The 21796-nt window shown below is 41.4% G+C and overlaps 1 protein-coding gene across 46 annotated transcripts in view; it reads left to right on the plus strand.

Moving 5' to 3' along the window:
• Positions 1-21796, plus strand: part of ANO4 (anoctamin 4) — a 438203-nt gene that overhangs the window by 129396 nt on the left and 287011 nt on the right. For 3 of the 46 annotated variants that reach the window (XM_086400918.1, XM_086400922.1, XM_086400928.1), the window contains exon 2: positions 18840-18892. The exons of 41 other annotated variants lie outside the window; for them this stretch is intronic. The gene's annotated coding sequence lies outside the window, so the exon portion shown is untranslated. Of the gene's footprint in view, positions 1-18839; positions 18893-20772; positions 20887-21796 lie in introns of those variants that run through there. 2 more of the 46 variants (XM_086400920.1, XM_086400919.1) reach the window with 2 other exon arrangements.

A 21796-nucleotide genomic window follows, 5' to 3' on the forward strand; every position in this document is an offset into this window, starting at 1 on the left:
TAGAGAATATCCTTTAGTATTTGTTGGAGAGCTGGTTTGGTGGTGCAGAATTCTCTCAGCTTTTGCTTGTCTGAAAAGCTTTTGATTTCTCCTTCATACTTGAATGAGATCCTTGCTGGGTACAATAATCTGGGCTGTAGGTTATTTTCTTTCATCATTTTAAGTATGTCTTGCCATTCCCTCCTGGCTTGAAGAGTTTCTATTGAAAGATCAGCTGTTATCCTTATGGGAATTCCCTTGTGTGTTATTTGTTGTTTTTCCCTTGCTGCTTTTAATATTTGTTCTTTGTGTTTGATCTTTGTTAATTTGATTAATATGTGTCTTGGGGTGTTTCTCCTTGGGTTTATCCTGTTTGGGACTCTCTGGGTTTCTTGGACTTGGGTGATTATTTCCTTCCCCATTTTAGGGAAGTTTTCCACTATTATCTCCTCAAGTATTTTCTCATGGTCTTTCTTTTTGTCTTCTTCTTCTGGAACCCCTATGATTCGAATGTTGTAGCGTTTAATATTGTCCTGGAGGTCTCTGAGATTGTCCTCATTTCTTTTAATTCGTTTTTCTTTTATCCTCTCTGATTCATTTATTTCTACCATTCTATCTTCTAATTCACTAATCCTATCTTCTGCCTTTGTTATTTTACTATTTGTTGCCTCCAGAGTGTTTTTAATTTCATTTATTGCATTATTCCTTATATATTGACTTTTTTATTTCTTCTAGGTCCTTGTTAAACCTTTCTTGCATCTTCTCAATCCTTGTCTCCAGGCTATTTATCTGTGATTCCATTTTAGTTTCAAGATTTTGGATCAATTTCACTATCATTATTCGGAATTCTTTATCAGGTAGATTCCCTATCTCTTCCTCTTTTGTTTGGTTTGGTGGGCGTTTATCCTGTTCCTTTATCTGCTGGGTATTCCTCTGTCTCTTCATCTTGTTTAAATTGCTGAGTTTGGGGTGTCCTTTCTGTATTCTGGCAGTTGGTGGAGTTCTCTTTATTGTGGCGTTTCCTCACTGTGTGTGGGTTTGTACAGGTGGCTTGTCAAGGTTTCCTGGTTAGGGAAGCTTGTTTCGGTGTTCTGGTGGGTGGAGCTGTATTTCTTCTCTCTGGAGTGCAATGAAATGTCCAGTAATGAGTTATGAGATGTCTATGGTTTTGGGGTTACTTTGGGCAGCCTGTATCTTGAAGCTCAGGGCTGTGTTCCTTTGTTGCTGGAGAATTTGCTTGGTATGTCTTGCCCTGGAACTTATTGGCCCTTGTGTGGTGCTTGGTTTCAGTGTCGGTATGGAGGCATTTGATGAGCTCCTGTCACTTAATGTTCCTTGGAGTCAGGAGTTCCCTGGAGTCAGGGTTTGGACTTAAGTCTCCTGCTTCCGGTTATCGGTCTTATTTTTACAGTAGTTTCAAAACTTCTCCTTCTATACAGCACCATTGATAAAACATCTACGTTAAAGATGAAAAGTTTCTCTACGGTGAGGGTCACTCAGAGAGGTTCACAGGGTTACATGGAGAAGAGAAGAGGGAGGAGGGAGTTAGAGGTGACCCAAATGAGATGAGGTGAATCAATAGTGGAGAGAGTGGGGTAGCCAGTAGTCACTTCCTTATGTGCACTCCACAACTGGACCACTCAGAGATGTTCACGGAGTTATACAGAGAAGAGAAGAAGGAGGAAGATGACAGAGGTGGCCAGAAGGATAAAAGGGGGGGAATGAAAAGGAGGGAGACAGATCCAGCCAGTAATCAGTTCCCTAAGTGTTCTCCACCGTCTGGAACACACAGAAATTCACAGAGTTGGGTAGAGTAGAGAGGGGTTAGGGAGGAGACACAGGCGACCCGGTGGAGAAAAAGGAGAGTCCAAAGGGGGAGAGAGCAGTCAAGCCAGTAATCTTGCTCCCTAGTGAAAAATGGGTCCTGAAGATTGGGTCCTTAAAGGTACAAAATTGGTAACAAATACATAAAAGCAAAAATTAAAAATCTAGAGTAGAGTTTGGAATTTCAAAAATACGATGTTAAAGAAAAGAAGAAGGAAAAGAAAGAGAGAAAAAACGAACAAACAAAAACAAACAAGGTCGCGAAAATTATAAAGAAAGTACAGGTACAAAATTGATATCTAATACCAAAAAGCAAAAACTAAAAATCTAGAGTAGAGTTTGGAATTTCAAAAATACGATGTTAAAGAAAAGAAGAAGGAAAAGAAAGAGAGAAAAAACGAACAAACAAAAACAAACAAAGTCGCGAAAATTATAAAGAAAGTACAGGTACAAAATTGATAACTAATACCAGAAAGCAAAAATTAAAAATCTAGAGTAGAGTTTGGAATTTCAAAAATACAATGTTAAAAAAAAAAAAAAAGAAGAAAAATAAAGAGAGAAAACAAACAAACAAATACAAACAATGTCAGAAAAATTATAAAGAAAATACAGGTACAAAATTGATATCAAATACCAAAAAGCATAAATTAAAAATCTAGAGTAGAGTTTGGAATTTCAGATATACAATGTTATATAAAAGAAGAAGAGAAAGAAACAGAGAAGAAGAAGAAAAAAAAAGTCACAGAAATTATATAAAAAAAAAACTATAGGTACAAAATTGATAACATATACCAAAAAGCAAAAATTAAAAATCTAGAGTAGAGTTTGGAATTTCAAAAATATAATGTTAAAGAAAAGAAGAAAAAAACAAAAACAAACAAAAAAACAAGGTCAAAAAATTATAAAAAATATATATACGAAGTTTGCTGAAGAAGAAAAAAATAGGGTCTTTTTTTTTTTTGCAAAGTAATAGGTTATAAAAGTGAAAATTAAAGGAACAATAGAGGACTTAAAATTTTTTTTTTTAATTAAAAAAAAAAGAAAGAATGATCATAAAAATAATAAAAATATATCTAGGACTTTCTTGGTTTTTTTGTGGGTGTTGTGGGTTCAGTTCATTTTTGGCTAGTTCCTTGGTCAGACTTATATTTCTCAAGATCTATAGGCCCCTTCCTTTGTAGTCCGTAGTAACCACAGGGTTTTGATCTATTGCCTGTAGCTTCCAAGGCTTTTCCCTCTGTTATATCTTCTTCTGTTTGCTAGTCTCTTCAGTATCTGGTTTCCGCCCTGACACAAAGGGCACGGTGGAGGACACTTTTTTTTTTTTTTTTTTTTTTAGGCTTACTTGTTCAGTTGCGCTGTGGGGAGGGAGGGAGGGATGCTGCAAACAAATAACACTGGCGTGGGCTCGCAGTGCCTCAGCCACCCTGGGTCTGCCCCCGCTCACGGCGCGTGTAGCCTCCCTACCCACACTGCTCAGACTCTAGGTTGTTCTGCCAGGAACAATCCGAGGCCGGCCCTGGGCTGCATGCACCTCCCAGGTCCAAGTCACTCAGGTTCAGGCACTCGGGTAGTCCTCAGAGGCGCAGACTCAGTTGGGCCTGCGTTTTGTGCTCTTCCCAGGTCCGAGCAGCTCAGGTGATGAGGTGTTTGGCAAGCGCCAACGCTGCGACTTATCGCCTCCCCGCCACTCGGTTATCTGGGTGTAAAACCGGCGCACCTTCTCAGGCAGATGTTGACCGTCCAGACCCCCAAGAAGTTTTAGTTAGCAAAGAAGCCTGCTTACAGTTTTATAGATAATGTCTCTCTGGGGCTGCGATTGCCCCCTTCCAGCTCTGGCTGCCTGTCACCGGAGGGGGAAGGTCTGCAGCCGGCTATCTCTGTTCAGTCCTTTGTTCCGTGCGCGGGCCTGGTGGTGTCTTAGGTTGGGGCTGGCTTTTCGCGTGGTAGATATCCCACAGTCTGGTTTGCTAGCCCAAATTATTTCGCTCAGATAGCGCTCAGGGTAGTCAGGCCAGATTCTTACTCTCAGCGATGCAGCCCGCGCCGCGCCTCCCTGCCCAGCCCCGCTTGCTAATGGTGGATGCAGGCGTCTGCGCTGCTTCTCCGCTGGGGGAGTTACTGTAGGGCTCGCAATCTACGAGTTTTAATTGTTTATTTATTTTTTATCCCTGTTATGTTGCCCTCTGTGCTTCCAAAGCTCGGCACAGATTCGGCAGTGAGAAGGTTTCCTGGTGTTTGGAAACTTCTCTCTTTTTGAGATTCCCTTCCTGGGACGGAACTCCGTCCCTCCCTCTTTTGTCTCTTTTATTGTCTTTAATATTTTTTCCTACCTCCTTTCGAGGAGTTGGGTTGCTTTTCTGGGTGCCTGATGTCCTCTGCCGGCATTCAGAAGTTGTTTTGTGGAATTTACTCGACATTTAAATGCTCTTTTGATGAATTTGTGGGGGAGAAAGTGTTCTCCCCGTCCTACTCCTCCGCCATCTTGGCTCCTCCCCGAAGATCTTTTTTGTACAGTTCTTCTGTGTATTCTTGCCATCCCTTCTTAATATCTTCTGCGTGAACTTCCTGATGTTCAAGCTGGTTTTAGAAAAGGCAGAGGAACCAGAGATCAAATTGCCAACATCCTCTGGATCATCGAAAAAGCAAGAGAGTTCCAGAAAAACATCTATTTCTGCTTTATTGACTATGCCAAAGCCTTTGACTGTGTGGATCACAATAAACTGTGGAAAATTCTGGAAGAGATGGGAATACCAGACCACCTGATCTGCCTCTTGAGAAATTTGTATGCAGGTCAGGAAGCAACAGTTAGAACTGGACATGGAACAACAGACTGGTTCCAAATAGGAAAAGCAGTACGTCAAGGCTGTATATTTTCACCCTGCTTATTTAACTTCTATGCAGAGTACATCATGAGAAACGCTGGACTGGAAGAAACACAAGCTGGAATCAAGATTGCCGGGAGAAATATCAGTCACCTCAGATATGCAGATGACACCACCCTTTTGGCAGAAAGTGAAGAGGAACTCAAAAGCCTCTTGGTGAAAGTGAAAGTGGAGAGTGAAAAAGTTGGCTTAAAGCTCAACATTCAGAAAATGAAGATCATGGCATCCGGTCCCATCACTTCATGGGAAATAGATGGGGAAACAGTGGAAACAGTGTCAGACTTTATTTTGGGGGGCTCCAAAATCACTGCGGGTGGTGACTGCAGCCATGAAATTAAAAGACGCTTACTCCTTGGAAGGAAAGTTATGACCAACCTAGATGGCAAAGTAATGTCTCTGCTTTTGAATATGCTAACAAAGGTTCGTCTAGTCAAGGCTATGGTTTTTCCTGTGGTCATGTATGGATGTGAGAGTTGGACTGTGAAGAAAGCTGAATGCTGAAGAATTGATGCTTTTGAACTGTGGTGTTGGAGAAGACTCTTGAGAGTCCCTTGGACTGCAAGGAGATCCAACCAGTCCATTCTGAAGGAGATCAGCCCTGGGATTTCTTTGGAAGGAATGATGCTAAAGCTGAAACTCCAATACTTTGGCCACCTCATGCGAAGAGTTGACTCATTGGAAAAGACTCTGATGCTGGGAGGGATTGGGGTAGGAGGAGAAGGGGACAACAGAGGATGAGATGGCTCGATGGCATCACTGACTCGATGGACATGAGTCTGAGTGAACTCCAGGAGTTGGTGATGGACAGGGAGGCCTGGCGTGCTGTGAATCATGGGGTTGCAAAGAGTTGGACACGACTGAGTGACTGAACTGAACTGAAGTAAAAGAAACAGTATTTTGCTTTTTGAAGATGATATATTTTGTTAGTCCTGGACTTCAGAGAGGACATCAACAGAATCATTTAATTTGAAAGTTGTGTGTAGAATTATGCTTTATTTAAATAGCATAAGAAGAATGAATTTATAGTGAACCACACCAGAAACCTTATATGAAATTCTGTCTTTGTCTTGATAAATGTCAAAACCTAATCTCCTGAAGTGGGTGCCATAGATTTCAGTCATACGTCATCTGTGTAAAATTACATGACTCCAGCTTATTTTATATGGATTTTGAAGGTCATGTGTCCACAAGATGCCCTATTTACCCTACATAAAATGCCCTATAGTAGAGAATGATGACATTATATTTAAATTTTGGATCTTCCACTCAGTAGTTGCATGATCTTGGACAAGTCCATTAATTTGTGTGAACACAGCTCTTGGGCATAAAAGACAGTAGTAATTCTGCCAATGCTACATCCTTGTATTGGGGTGAAAGTGTGTGTGTGTGTGTATACACATACACATGTACGTATACACACATGCATGTCTATACACACATGTATGCATATGTGTACACATGTATACATGCCTTCATGTGCACATATATGTATACATATATACGTGTATGCACATATATGTATGCAATATATATACACATGTAATATATACACATGAGAAACCATCATATATACATACATAGATGTACATATGTACATCTATGTATATATACATACATATACGTGTGTGTGTGTGTATTTGATGGTTTCTCACTGCCAGACTGGTGGCTGCTGCTTTTGTCAGCCACATTTCTGAAACAATATAAGTTACTGTTAAAGTAAGGAATATATAAGGGGCACCAGATGATGTGGGGAAACCTTTTTTCTCTACTTTCTTTTCTAAATGAGAGTTATTAAGAAATCTATGAGAGGGAAAAACAGAGGATTAACTAGGGAATGATTGTACATTTGCCTATGAAGAAGAATGATGTTTTTAGTATGCTTTGGAAATTAGACAGTTTAGTAGTTTGTCTTATTTTTCTGAGTGTTTCAATATGTTAACTGAGTTGGATCCAGACAGATTCTCCTACCTAATTCCAGAATGCCTTTTCCTTTACTTGGGAATAACACCAAAGTATTGATCGTTTGACTTTCCAGACCATCAGCCCTCTGCCTTGTAGCAAATCAAACAGCTCCTGGGGCTGCTGCTGGGCGATAGTGGACATCACATGGGTGTTCCAGCCTCCCTGCCACAGCTCTTAAACCATCTTTTCTGCTCAGGCTAAGACTTCATACAAGGCTATTTTCCCGCCATCAATGTGACCTGGCTGCTGAGATAATATTTCTCACATTTTGTTTCAGTATTCTAGTATCTTAATCCTAAGATGAATTAGACTTTCATTCATCAGTGGCTGTTAATGAGTTCACTTTTAGCTTATGCATACACTCTGAGTACAGAAGTCTGGATTTTTTTTAAGTTGCTTTTCTGTGAGTGTAACAGGCTCTTAGAAATATTATACAGAAACCCATCTCTTATGGAAAGTACACTAGACCTGTACCTCAGTGACTAGCATAAAATGTATTTTCCTCCATGAAGTGTTTAACACATGTACAGTACATTTTTATATTGTTTTTATAACTTGTTCTGTGACAGTGCCTTTTATAATGCATTGTAACTTGGCTAAATATGTCATTTTGAACTGATATTTAAAACTGTACAAAGATCCTGTGGTTATTGGTAAGAGTACCTTAGTAGAAAACACTATGGTGTTTAAAACATTGCCAAGCTGCAGTGGGTGAGTTTTCCCTGAGGTTCTTGCAGACATCCCTCAGTCAACATTTAGTGGCTTTCTCTGATGTCATGTGCTTTGCATAAAGCCTTCTGAGTGTGTTGATACTTGTGAATTGTATGTTTCAGAGGTACCTGGAGATGGTTCCTTTCAAAGAAATGTTTTCTCCATTAGCTCCCTGATGGAGATTTGCTGAAATTTTGGATTGATTTCTTTTGTTTTTGAATAGGAAATTTCATAAGTTAAGTCAGTGAATGAGTATTTCTTGTATGCGTAGTATGTGTTAGGGCCTGTACAAGTACTGAAGTCAGTCATTTCCACCTCTGTAAAGATGATTAGCTGGTTGGATGAGAAGAAAGAACACAACTTGGAGAGCAGTTGATTCCTGAGTGAGATGATAAAGGCAGAGAGGAAAATGGTTTTGACCATTGAAGATGTTTAATAAATACTTATTAAATGAAGTGTGATTCTGGCTTAATCAAGTTATGCTACAGTAGAATGCATACTGGGCCAGATGTAGAGACATGGGTTTTGCACAACTGTCTTTGCCATGAGGCCACTTAGCTGTGACCTCTCAAGAAAGTCATTTCACTTCTCTGGGATACCACTTTCTTATTAGTGGAATGGTGGAGAGGGGACTAAATTTCTCAGATTTGATGTCTTTTTTTTCCTAAAGCATGTACACCTGAATTTTAATGAAAATGTTATTAATATTTATTGGGAAGTTAAAAAGTAACAGGCACCATTTTTATTCTTATGTTACAAATAATGCAACTTGTAAATTAATAGTCCTAAAATCTGTTTTGGTGTCAGAGCCAGATTTGAACTGAGATACCAGTCTCGCCACCCCACTGTGCTTAACCATTATGCTACATAGCTTCTAGAATAAAGATGGATGAAGACAGGAAAATCCATCTTCCCCTGTTTCCATGTAAATTTACAATATCTGTTCTGGACTATGCCACTTACCATGGAAGAACATTGGAAAGAAGGAAATGGCAACCACTCCAGTATTCTTGCCTGGAGAGAATCCCATGGACAGAGGAGTCTGGCAGGCTATAGTCCAGACATGACTTAGTGGCTAAACCACCACAATCGTGAAGAGCATAAATGACCTTTTCAGGAAAATTGTGTAGCCTTATATTGCAGGATGCCCAAAGGGCTCTGTAATGCCCTAAATTGTTTCTTGTTCAATGCAAGAAAACTTTCTGTAAAAATATGATTAAATCTGTCTTTGCTAAATGGTGCATAGAGGCAGGTGTTGGGGTCAGTTGGCAAAGAAGCAAGACCAATAGTTTCTTCGAAACTGTGTGGAAAATGTCTCTTTAACCCAGTCTCTCAGTCCACATAGAACAGATGACATTTGCCAGCTTCTACTCATCACCTCAGAAGTCATTCTGGTTTCTCAGAAACATGTGTGAAGTGTCCCCTTGGGCAAACATTCGTATTGCTGATGCTGGTGCATCTCCTTTAGTCAAGGATATTCAGCCAGTAGTAGTTTCCCTTCCTGTGCTTTTTGCTTATGAATTTGTGCAGACCTGCTCATTGATGATTTCAGCTAGCCAATTGCCAAATCAAAGCCATTTGTCTCTCAAGATGTGCTGAACCTGTTTTATCTATCACATTGGGAATGAATTCATTAGACTACTTCTGGCTGCCTGGTCTTAAGGTAAAGATACCATATCTTCAGAAGAAGGTAGAAGAAACAAGATTTCAGTCATTGCTTTCTTTCCCAGATCCATTTCATCACCTCTTATTTATTGAAAGTATTCCTTTTCTGCTAATGCTTTAAACACTTAAACTGAATAAATATTTAAACTTCTGTGTAGGCAACTGGCTTTTAGACTTTCTTGCAGATTGATTGCCTGGGAATGACACTTCTAACAAAGTAAAATACTTGTCTTCAAAATACTTTAGAGTTTATTTTCTCCATTTATTTGTGAACACTAGAACTAAGCCCATATGAAGGGATTGGGGAGGGATGATGCATTGTTTCAAAGAAAGATATTGAGGAACTGGGCAGAGTAATGCAAATGGAGAGTGTAACTTATGGTGCACACACAGTCTTTCTCTGTTTATGTCTGTGTGTGTGTATGTATGTATATTTTTTTTAAGTAATTGAAAAATGAAAAGCAAAGAATAATTGTTCTTTACATTGAATACCTCCTTCCAGCACCTGATGAGTCATTGGGGTTTGATGGAACTCAAAAAAATTGTGTGAAGAGTAATATACATATGGAAGATGTTGCCATTAGTATGGATAAATACATTACTATTTTAGAGAACTCATTCACTATTTCATATTCAGATTTGTGTCTCTTACCAAATGTATGCCTCTAGCTTCACTTTTATTCCTGAATCATATTCAGAAATGAAGAGTCATAGCCTGAAGATTTACTTTTAAATGCTATACCTTTTACTACCTCATATTTAATCTCAAATCTTTTTCAGCTCCCCTCCAATGAAATGGTTCTTCTGTTAGTCACTCAATGTTATGTCCCCTTGAAACAACATTGAGATCTTGCCTCCAATCTAAGCTCTACCAATTCCTTACTAGTTGTGTGTTCTTCAGTAAGTTGTTTCACAGACTGCCTGGCTCATTGTAGGAGTTCTAAAAACACTCATTTTGCCTCTGTTCCCCTAGCCTTTCACTTCTTTACCCATCCAGATCCTTTATTTTCAAAGACTAAGACTGGTTACACACCTTACATGAGGCCCATGGGATTTACATCTTCCTCTGATCCAAATAGGAAAACTTAATGGTCACTTAATAGTGACGCTCTGCATTACTTTCTTTTTTGTGTTAGCTAAGGCTCTTTAGGTAAAAGCATTAGAAGTAATTGTGGCTAAAAGAATTTTGGCAGAGGCTGTGTGTAGCTCATTAGAGTCACTACATCCTGGAGAACCAGGTCTAGAAATGGAAACCAAGGCAGTATCACACAGATGAGGGATGAGAAATCTGGTGAAAGGTTCCATCACAGGAGCAGTCTGATAGGCAAGCCAGGCTGAGTTGAAGGAATCTTAGTTGCTGCTTCCCTGACTGTGAAGCAAATAGGGAAAGATGGTGTGATGGACTCAGCCCAGCCTTACCAGTGCAGAGAGTGGAAGGGTCTGCCCTTTTGGCTGCCCGAGTAGAAGGTCAGACACCTGGATTTATCATCCTGAAAGACTTTATATAGTGGAAGACACATCACCCCCTCAAAGGCAGATGAAATAGGTGTCCATTGGCCTCCAAAAGGGACTTCCCTGGTGGCTCACACGGTAAATAAATCACCTCTTTGCTTTAGGAGCTTTAGGAGACTAAAGCTGAAACTCCAGTACTTTGGCCACCTCATGCGAAGAGTTGACTCATTGGAAAAGTCTCTGATGCTGGGAGGGATTGGGGGTAGGAGGAAAAGGGGACGACAGAGGAAGAGATGGCTGGATGGCATCACTGACTCGATGGACGTGAGTCTGGGTAAACTCCGGGAGTTGGTGATGGACAGGGAGGCCTGGTGTGCTGTGATTCATGGGGTCGCAAAGAGTCGGACATGACTGAATTGAACTGAACTGATTGCAGGAGACTCAGGTTCGATCCCTGGGTTGGAAAGATCCCCTGGAGTAGGAAATGGCAACCCACTCCAGTATTCTTGCCTGGAGAACCCCATGGACAGAAGAAGCTGGGGGCTACAGTCCATAGGGTCGCAAAGAATCAGACATGACTGAGTATAGCACAGCACAGGGCCTCCAAAAATGTAGTTTTGCCCTTCAGTCCCCAGAAATTTTAATTTCCTTGAGAGCACAGATTATATCATACTGTTTTTTAGAGATCTTATAGTTGATCCATCACACAGTTATTAATCCCTTATGTGTGCATTGGCACCCATTTTTGGTGTCATATATGTAGTAAAAGCGTTTCCCCCTCCTGGGAGCTTGCATTTGGGTGATGGGGTGAGACAGGCAATTGAGCAAGATGATTGAAATGTGGGTTGTTAGTGATGTGTGTTATGGAGAAAAAGCATGGCAGGCTGATGAAAAAAGTGCTGTGGTACAGGACTTGTGGTTTTAAAAGTGGTCGAGGAAGGTCTCACTCAGAAGGGAACATGAGGAGGAAAGCTAGGCAAATATCTAGGAGAAGAGTGATCAAGGCAGAGGGAATGGAAAGTGTAAAGGCCCCGAAGCATGTGTTTCCTTGGCGTGCTGGGGAATAGCATGAAGGTCAGTGTGTCTGGAGTGGAGTGAAGAAGAGGGAAAGAATTTGGAAATGAAACCAGAGATGTTAAGGGATCTAGGCTACCCTGGGAGCAATGCATGAATGAGATGCCGCCTCTGGGGCCGTGTGGTCTAGTAGGAGGCACAGTAGTGTTGAGGACATACGAAAGTACATTCACTGAGTGCCGAAGTCAGGGATAAGCATGGGGTGACTGCACCCAAGCTGAGGGACAGGCCTGACTAGGTCTCTGCTTGCCCCTGAATTCTTTGCACGAAGGATGTATCATACTTAATTTACATGCTTAATTTATGTTTTTGTATCTTTACTTAATTTACACATTTTAAACAGGTGATTTTTAAAAAATTGAGGTGTAGTTGATTTACAGTGTTGTGTTAGTTTGAAGTGTATAGCACAGTGATTCAGTTGTACATATATATATCTTCTTTTTCAGATACTTTTGCCTTATAGGTTTCACGATATTGAATATAGTCCCCTGTGCTGTACAATAGGTCCTTGCTGTTGATCTCTTTTATATACAGTATGTATATGTTCATATCCCTCCCCTCTCCTTTCCCTTTTGGTAACCATAAGTTTGTTTTCTAAAGTCTGTGAGTCTGTTTCAGCTTTGTAAATAAGTTCATTTGTATCATTGACATCTTGAGTGGCTTGTGAAGTGCTGGGCATATACCTTTAAGTGTATGTTTTCGAGTTAACTTTGAGTAACTGAACAGTGGATAGTATGGGCACAATACATAAGCAGGTTGTTCCTTAATCACACATTGAATAAAGAAAGTTAATAACACATTAACAGGGTTTAGAGACACTGAGGAAAATAGGAAAGTAATAGGGGATGGAAGAGTTTAGCTCTGCATCCCTGCAGTCTCTTTTCTATTAGGTACTTTGCTTGTCCCTGGCATCGTTGCTTCGCTCTTGTGAGGTATTGAAAGCAAAAACTGCTGAAAAGATTTTGGAGAGGTAAGCATCATGTCTGTGCTGCTGCTGCTGCTAAGTCGCTTCAGTCATGTCCAACTCTGTGCGACCCCATAGACGGCAGCCCACCAGGCTCCCACGTCTCTGGGATTCTCCAGGCAAGAACACTGGAGTGGGTTGCCATTTCCTTCTCCAATGCATGAAAGTGAAACGTGAAAGTGAAGTTGTTCAGTCGTGTCCGACTTAGCGACCCCATGGACTGCAGCCTACCAGGCTCTTCCGTCCATGCGATTTTCCACCCCACTACTGGAGTGGGGTGCCATTGCCTTCTCCGCATGTCTGTGCTAGTGGCACGATTTGTAATGTCAATATTGTTGATACTTTAACTGCCATATAGGGATTTAATTTACTGCATTTTGTGGTGTTTTATCCCCACATGGAAGCTTTTTGTACTTGTTTGTTTGTTTTCCTCTGCACCATACCCAAAGGACTCCTTAAGGTAAAATGAATCACTTCCCTGTATGGCTGCAGGCAGTTGTCAGAGAGGCTAATCATTTGAATTTTCCTGTTGTGACCAGTACTGCCAGTATATTCAGCTATTTAGTGTTATCCAGTGCTGGATGGTCCCTTCCACCATAGCCCCTTGAGTTGTGAAGTGGAAATTTGATGCCCTTATATAACTGAGCACTTGTATTATTCAATTAAGCAAGGTGCTTGCTGTATGAATCAAGAAAACAACTCCAAACGAAGATCAGGAAAATACATCTCAATTAGTGACAGCAGGACCAGTGCCCGAGGGTCCCAATCCTCGAGAAAAATAGGACTGTGCCAGAGAAACACGAATGCATTTCTTACAATAATTCTGTCTGCTGAACTAATATTTATTGGAGTCACTCATCTTTGCATATATATCTCATTTACTTCCCTTCACTTTCCATCTGTCAAGAAGTTTTTGGAGTCCCCACAGATGGAAACGTTAATCTGTGTTAAATATTTAAAACATCTAGTAAAGGTTTGCCTGGGCTCAGAGGCCTATTAATCAATTTGAAAAACATCTTCTATCAGGCACTGTACTAGGCATTAGACCTGCAAAAATGAATACAATACGAAGCCTTTACTAAGTTCTTCAGTTCAGTTCAGTCGCTCAGTCGTGTCCGACTATTTGTGACCCCGTGAATCGCAGCACGCCAGGCCTCCCTGTCCATCATCATCTCCCGGAGTTCACTCAGACTCACGTCCATCGAGTCGGTGATGCCTTCCAGCCATCTCATCCTCTGTTGTCCCCTTCTCCTCCTGCCCCCAATCCCTCCCAGCATCAGAGTCTTTTCCAATGAGTCAACTCTTCGCATGAGGTGGCCAAAGTACTGGAGTTTCAGCTTTAGCATCAGTCTTTCCAATGAACACCCAAGACTGGTCTCCTTTAGAATGGACTGGTTGGATCTCCTTGCAGTCCAAGGGACTCTCAAGAGTCTTCTCCAACACCACAGTTCAAAAGCATCAATTCTTTGGCACTCAGCTTTCTTCACAGTCCAACTCTCACATCCATACATGACCACTGGAAAAACCATAGCCTTGACTAGTCGGACCTTAGATGGACATTACTTTGGCAAAGTAATGTCTCTGCTTTTGAATATGCTATCTAGGTTGGTCATAACTTTCCTTCCATCACCGACTCAATGGACATGAGTTTGAGTAAATTCCAGGAGTTGGTGATGGACATGGAGGCCTGGTGTGCTGCAGTTCATGGGGTCGCAAAGAGTCAGACACGACTGAGCAACTGAACTGAAAGCCAAAATAGTCTTGCCATTAGTGTAACAAGAATACAGAAGTCATAGTCCACAGGGCCTGGGAAAGTCAAGGAAGATTTCATCAAGAGAAAGGGATTAGAGCTGGATTGGTGGAGGCGGAGACAGCATAAGCAAAGATGTGATGTTGGGAATGCTTATGGTGAGCACCGAAGATGGAAGGACACCCTGAGCATCAGGCCAGATCTGTGAAGAAAATGGTAAATAAAATTTTGATAAGTTAAGGGACTTGCCTGGCAGTTCAGTGGTTAAGGCTCCTTCCTTCCACTGCAGTGGGCATAGGTTCAAACCCTGGCCACGGAACTAAGATCCTGCATACTATGGTGTGCAGCCAAAAAAAAAAAAGGTTTTGATAAGTTGAGTGAGGTCAGATTATGGGGGTCTTCAAAGAAGTCTGATGTTTGAACAGTGCGAACCAATATATGGGGTGGCCAAAAAGCTTGTTTGTGTTTTTCATGTTAAAACCGAAACAAATGTTTTGACCCCCTGAATAAGTGCTTGAGCAAGTAATTCATGATGAAAGGGGATTATCAGGTCATCAATTGTAATGTGTTGGATTGCAGAGAGACTGCAGGAGGAAGGGGCATTTAGGGACTATAATCTTTAAGTGTGTGAAATGAACTGAGGTCTGGACAAAGATATGGCCATGGGACCAAGGCACAAGGGGTAAATGCCTTCAGTTCAGTCGCTCAGTTGTGTCTGACTCTTTGAGACCCGATGAATCGCAGCATGCCAGGCCTCCCTGTACATCACCAGTTCCTGGAGTTCGCCCAAACTCATGTGCATCAAGTCGGTGATGCCATCAAGCCATCTCATCCTCTGTTGTCCCCTTCTCCTCCGGCCCCCAATCCCTCCCAGCATCAGAGTCTTTTCCAATGAGTCAACTCTTCGCATGAGGTGGCCAAAGTACTGGAGTTTCAGCCTCAGCATCAGTCCTTCCAATGAACACTCAGGGCTGATCTCCTTCAGAATGGACTGGTTGGATCTCCTTGCAGTCCAAGGAACTCTCAGGAGTCTTCTCCAACACCACAGTTCAAAAGCATCAATTCTTCGGTGCTCAGCTTTCTTCACAGTCCAACTCTCACATCCATACATGACCACTAGAAAAACCATAGCCTTGACTAGACGGACCATTGTTGGCAAAGTAATGTCTCTGCTTTTGAATATGCTATCTAGGTTGCTCATAACTTTCCTTCCAAGGAGTAAGCGTCTTTTAATTTTACGGCTGCAATCACCATCTGCAGTGATTTTGGAGCCCAGAAAAATAAAGTCAGCCACTGTTTCCACTGTTTGCCCATCTATCTGCCATGAAGTGATGGGACCAGATGCCATGATCTTCGTTTTCTGAATGTTGAGCTTTAAGCCAACTTTTTCACTCTCCTCTTTCACTTTCATCAAGAGGCTTTTGAGTTCCTCTTCACTTTCTGCCATAAGGGTGGTGTCATCTGCATATCTGAGGTGATTGATATTTCTCCCAGCAGTCTTGATTTCAGCTTGTACTTCTTCCAGCCCAGCATTTCTCATGATGTACTCTGCATAGAAGTTAAATAAGCAGGGTGACAATATACAGCCTTGATGTACTCCTTTTCCTATTTGGAACCAGTCTGTTGTTCCATGTCCAGTTCTAACTGTTGCTTCCTGACCTGCATATAGGTTTCTCAAGAGGCAGGTCAGGTGGTCTGGTATTCCCATTTCTTTCAGAGTTTTCCACAGTTTATTGTGATCCACACAGTCAAAGGCTTTGGCATAGTCAATAAAGCAGAAATAGATGTTTTTCTGGAACTCTCTTGCTTTTTCCATGATCCAGCGGACATTGGAAATTTGATCTCTGGTTCCTCTGCCTTTTCTAAAGCCAGCTTGAACATCTGGAAGTTCACAGTTCACGTATTGCTGAAGCCTGGCTTGGAGAATTTTGAGCATTACTATACTAGCGTATGAGATGGGTGCAATTGTGCAGTAGTTTGAACATTCTTTGGCATTGCCTTTCTTTGGGATTGGAATGAAAACTGACCTTTTCCAGTCCTGTGGCCACTGCTGAGTTCTCCAAATTTGCTGGCATATTGAGTGAAGTACTTTCACAGCATCATCTTTCAGGATTTGAAATAGCTCCACTGGAATTCCATCACCTCCACTAGCTTTGTTTGTAGTGATGCTTTCTAAGGCCCACCTGACTTCACATTCCAGGATGTCTGGCTCTAGGTGAGTGATCAGACCATCGTGATTATCTTGGTCATGAAGATCTTTTTTGTACAGTTCTTCTGTGTATTCTTGCCACCTCTTCTTAATATCTTCTGCTTCTGTTAGGTCCATACCATTTCTGCTCTTTATCAAGCCCATCTTTGCATGAAATGTTCCCTTGGTATTTCTAATTTTCTTGAAGAGATCTCTAGTCTTTCGCATTCTGTTGTTTTCCTCTATTTCTTTGCATTGATCACTGAGGAAGGCTGTCTTATCTCTCCTTGCTATTCTTTGGAACTCTGCATTCAAATGGGAATATCTTTCCTTTTCTCCTTTGCTTTTCACTTCTCTTCTTTTCACAGCTATTTGTAAGGCCTCCTCAGACAGCCATTTTGCTTTTTTGCATTTCTTTTCCATGGGGATGGTCTTGATCCCTGTCTCCTGTACAATGTCATGAACCTCCGTCCATAGCTCATCAGGCCCTCTATCAGATCTAGTCCCTTAAATCTATTTCTCACTTCCACTGTCTAATCATAAGGGATTTGATTTAGGTTACACCTGAATGGTCTAGTGGTTTTCCCTACTTTCTTCAATTTAAGTCTGAATTTGGCAATAAGGAGTTCATGATCTGAGCCACATTCAGCTCCTGGTCTTGTTTTTGCTGACTGTATAGAGCTTCTCCCATCTTTGGCTGCAAAGAATATAATCAATCTGATTTTGGTGTTGACCATCTGGTGATGTCCATGTGTAGGAGTCTTCTCTTGTGTTGTTGGAAGAGGGTGTTTGCTATGACCAGTGCTTTCTCTTGGGACAACCCTATTAGCCTTTGCCCTGCTTCATTCCATACTCCAAGGCCAAATTTGCCTGTTACTCCAGGTATTTCTTGACTTCCTACTTTTGCATTCTAGTCCCCTATAAAAGGACATCTTTTTTGGGGTGTTAGTTCTAAAAGGTCTTGTAGGTCTTCATAGAATCATTCAATCATAGAATATTGGTTGAGGCATAGGCTTGGATCTCTGTGATATTGAATGGTTTGCCTGGAAACAAACAGAGAACATTCTGTCGTTTTTGAGATTGCATCCAGGTACTGCATTTCGGACTCTCTTGTTGACCATGATGGCTACTCCATTTCTTCTGAGGGATTCCTGCCCACAGTATTAGATATAATGGTCCTCTGAATTAAATTCACCCATTCCAGTCCATTTTAGTTTGCTGATTCCTAGAATGTCAACATTCACTCTTGCCATCTCCTGTTTGACCACTTCCAATTTGCCTTGATTCATAGACCTAACATTCCAGGTTCCTATGCAATATTGCTTTTTACAGCATCAAACCTTGCTTCTATCACCAGTCACATCCACAACTGGGTATCATTTTTGCTTTGGCTCCATCTCTTCATTCTTTCTGGAGTTATTTCTCCACTGATCTCTTGTAGCATATTGGGCACCTACCGACCTGGGGAGTTCCTCTCTCGGTATCCCATTATTTTGCCATTTCATACTGTTCATGGCATCTCAAGGCAAGAATACTGAAGTGGTTTGCCATTCCCTTCTCCAGTGGAGCACATTCTGTCAGACCTCTCCATGACCCGTTCGTCTTGGGTGGCCCCACACATCATAGCTTGGTTTCATTGAGTCAGACAAGGCTGTGGTCCGTGTGATCAGATTGGCTAGTTTTCTGTGATTATGGTTTCAGTGTGTCTGCCCTCTGATGCCTTGGGCAGTGAGAAATGAGGACTGAAAAGGACGTAGTTGGATATAATAGGTGAGAGAGAAGAGAGAGTAAAGTAGGTTCCAAATCCAGCCGTAAGGAATAGAGAACAGAACTGCACCAATTTCATAATTATAAGGTTATATGTTGTAACTGATTTTATTATGCATTATACAGTATGTTTTGAAAAAAAAGTGAAAGTGAAATGTATAGTATGTTTTACTGATAGCAAAATGAACATCTTGATGTCTCTGGGATCAGGATGTATCTTACACTTGGTGTTGGTGAGCCCATAATTGTGATACGATGGCCATTAAGTGTGGAGCTGTGATAGAACTTGCAGAATGTGTGTCAGTGACTCAGAAAAAAACCCAAACAGCATGAGATCCCTCTTAACAGCACAGAGGATGATTTTGTGTCAGAAGCCCAGAGACTGGGGACACCTAGTCAAAATTGATTTGGAGATTGAAACTCTGCAAATGAAGAAAGGTTAGGGGTAAGCCTAACCAATTTATTTCTTTTTAATGTATCTATAAGAATTATATATGATAAAAAATCAATGTAAGTTTTAAAAGACTTTTAGGAAAGATAAAATAAAAAATTTCAAATGATAGGAGAGCATCATTTTATAGTTTAATTGGCAGCTTGTTTTATTTTTTTCATTTTCAGTGTATATAATGGACATTTTACAATCAGTGAGATCTTCTACTCAGTGAAATAAGGTAAAATATTCAGGACCCATTGCTTGTTTGAAATTTGTTTGCTTGAGAGTGGAGATACACAAGGGTTTTAAAGACTTTTTTAGGCATAACTTTGTTTCATTTGTGTAAGTTGAGTGGACTTGGGTCCTGCCCACTGTTAGATTTATAGTGGCAAAAATTGAGGATTCTGTGCACATGAGCTTAGACTCAGAGAAAACAAATAAATTCTTGTAAAGTATGCACTAGTCTAAAATGTTTATTTGCCTTCTCTGACGTCTGAGTAGTAATGCCTTGCACACAACTGCACTTTTCTTCTCATGGAAGTGGATCCCTTAGTACTTTGTCATTGCATAGTACTTGTGGTTATTTTCATGTTTCCTAATCAGGTGCTGGTCTCTCTCCCTCTCCTATTCCCTCCTGGGTAAGTGATTGGTGTGCTCAGTGAAATTTGTTGATATGCAAGAGACATCTTTAAAATAAAAAAGGAAACACTGGCTTAGAGCACACCAGTTGCCCTGTTCCTTCCCTTTCTCCAGGAAGAATGGCTTCAGCAACTTTGATAATCTGTGTGATGCAGCCCTTTTTGAACTTTCCTGGTTGGAAATGACTTGTGTGGCTGGGTTGTTCAGGAAGGGCAGGTGTTACATCATTTACATTTGGGGAACTGAGACCTGGTGGGTGGGGGCAGGGGTTGGGGGGAGATGGCTTGTATAGGTCATACTGGTTAGTACTCGCAGTGTTAGAGCAGAGAGGGACCTGGGTCTAGTGGCTCTTCATTCAGTGCTCTCATTCTGCTTCTCTATTTCCTGCTGAGTCATCTCAGAGGTTAGATTTAAGAGCAAAATAAAACTCTCTCTCTTTTTATGACTCACAGCTTTCCCCCACCTCACTTCCAATATGTGAAGTCAGCTCTCCAGGGTTATCACTTCTTTTCCAGGGCTAACACATCCCTTTTCCAGACTGTGGCAGTATAGGGACTCCCTCAAAGGTCCCTGGGTTGACAGAAGCAAGGATAATGACAGGATTAACGGATCATCTTTTCTCACCAGTCAGTTGGCCAAGGGAGCATATGGGGTTATGGACTGTTATCTCCTGCGTGCTTCTGGTCAGTCTCCTCTATAAATAAAACATGAAACCAACCTTGGTAACTGCCGGCTCATGTTATTTTTGAGTTGTGTTACCAGACCTTGCCAAGAGTCTTTTAGGTATGCATAGAACATTGGTTTGGAGAAGGCAGTGGCACCCCACTCCAGTACTCTTGCCTGGAAAATCCCATGGACAGAGGAGCCTGGTAGGCTGCAGTCCATGGAGTCACTAAAAGTTGGACATGACTGAGTGACTTCACTTTCACTTTTCACTTTCATGCATTGGAGAAGGAAATGGCAACCCACTCCAGTATTCTTGTCTGGAGAATCCTAGGGACAGAGGAGCCTGTTGGGCTGCCGTCTATGGGGTCGCACAGAGGTCGGCCACGACTGAAGCAACTTAGCAGCAGCAACAGCAGCAGCAGCAGCAGCAGCAGAACATTGGTTGACAAAGCCTAATGATATGGCCATCTCCATTTGTCTAACCCCTGGTTCTTTTGTTTTCAACACTTTATCTGTTTTTGACTTCACTGAGTCTTCATTGCTTTGCATGGGCTTTCTCTAGTTGCAGTGAGCTGGGGCCTGCTCTTTGTTGTGTTGCACAGGCTTCTCATTGCAGTGGCTTCGCTTGTTGCAGAGCACAGGCTCTAAGCCTGGGCTTCAGTAGTTGCAGCACGTGGGCTCAGTAGTTGTGGCACATGGGCTTAGTTGCTCTGCAGCACGTGGGATCTTCCCAGATCAGGGACCAAATCTGTGTTCCCTGCATTGGCAGGTGGAGTTTTATCTGCTGCACCACCAGGGAAGTCCTAGCCACCATTTCTTAATAAGAAGTAAGCAGTGGATGCTTCTTTAAAAACATGGCCAAATTTTAAAGCATACCTCCTGGAACAGAAATTTGGAGAGAGCAGCCCATAGATGGATATCATGAGGGTAAATAAACTTGAGAGATTCTCATTTTCCCGTAAGATTTTACTGTCACGCTAATAAGGCCTAAAATGACATTTAAAAAATCCTGCCACCTAACTTTATTGGTTCATACTAATCTTATCATCTGATACTGTTATGACTTTTTGATAAAATGATTACTGAGATAGGTGTCCCTACTCATGTACATTTTCAGTTGTTTATTTCTGTTCAGTGAGCACTTGTTGAGTGCCTGATATGTTCTAGGTACTGTGGACAAGATGGTGAATGAGATAAAATACATATTTCTTTAGAGCTTATATTCTAATGAGCCAGAAAACAACCAAGTATGCAGAAGCATCTCTTCTTAAGAAGTGGTGAATGCTGTGAAAAAAAAAAAATGAAGCTGGGAAGAAGAGAATAACAGATAGGGTATTGTAAGCTATATGCATAGAATGTTCAGAGAAGGCTGGGGAGGTACCAGTGAGGAGAGTCCTGAATAAGGTGAGAGAGCAAGCTTTAAGAAGATTGATCCAGGATGAAAAAGTCCAGGCAGAGATAACAGCAAGTGCAAAGACCCTGAGGCAAGAAAACTTGAACTGATACATTTTATGTTGGTTTAAAACCATTGTTTGATTCTTTAAGACATTTGGGCTAGTCTTTGAGAAACATAGGAATATAATTAGAGCCCCAGAGTTGAACTTGGTTGAAATAATTTAGGGGTTTCTCATTATCGTTCTCTTAGATTAGCTTCAATGATATTTAGTTTGCCTTTTCTATTTGCTGTCTGTGGGAGACAATAATTAAAGGTTGGATGGCTGTGCATCTTCTGTGACATATTTTTGGTGTGTGTTTTAAGAAAGGTGCATTGTCTCCTTGTAAGTGTCTAGAATCTTCCTGGTGGCTGAGTCAGCCAGATTGGTGGACCCAGCTCTGG

This window comes from Bos grunniens, chromosome 5 (assembly GCF_055505025.1).
Source record: "Bos grunniens cultivar Pamir isolate PY7600 chromosome 5, Bosgru_T2T1.0, whole genome shotgun sequence".
In the NCBI taxonomy this organism is placed as follows: domain Eukaryota; kingdom Metazoa; phylum Chordata; class Mammalia; order Artiodactyla; family Bovidae; genus Bos; species Bos grunniens.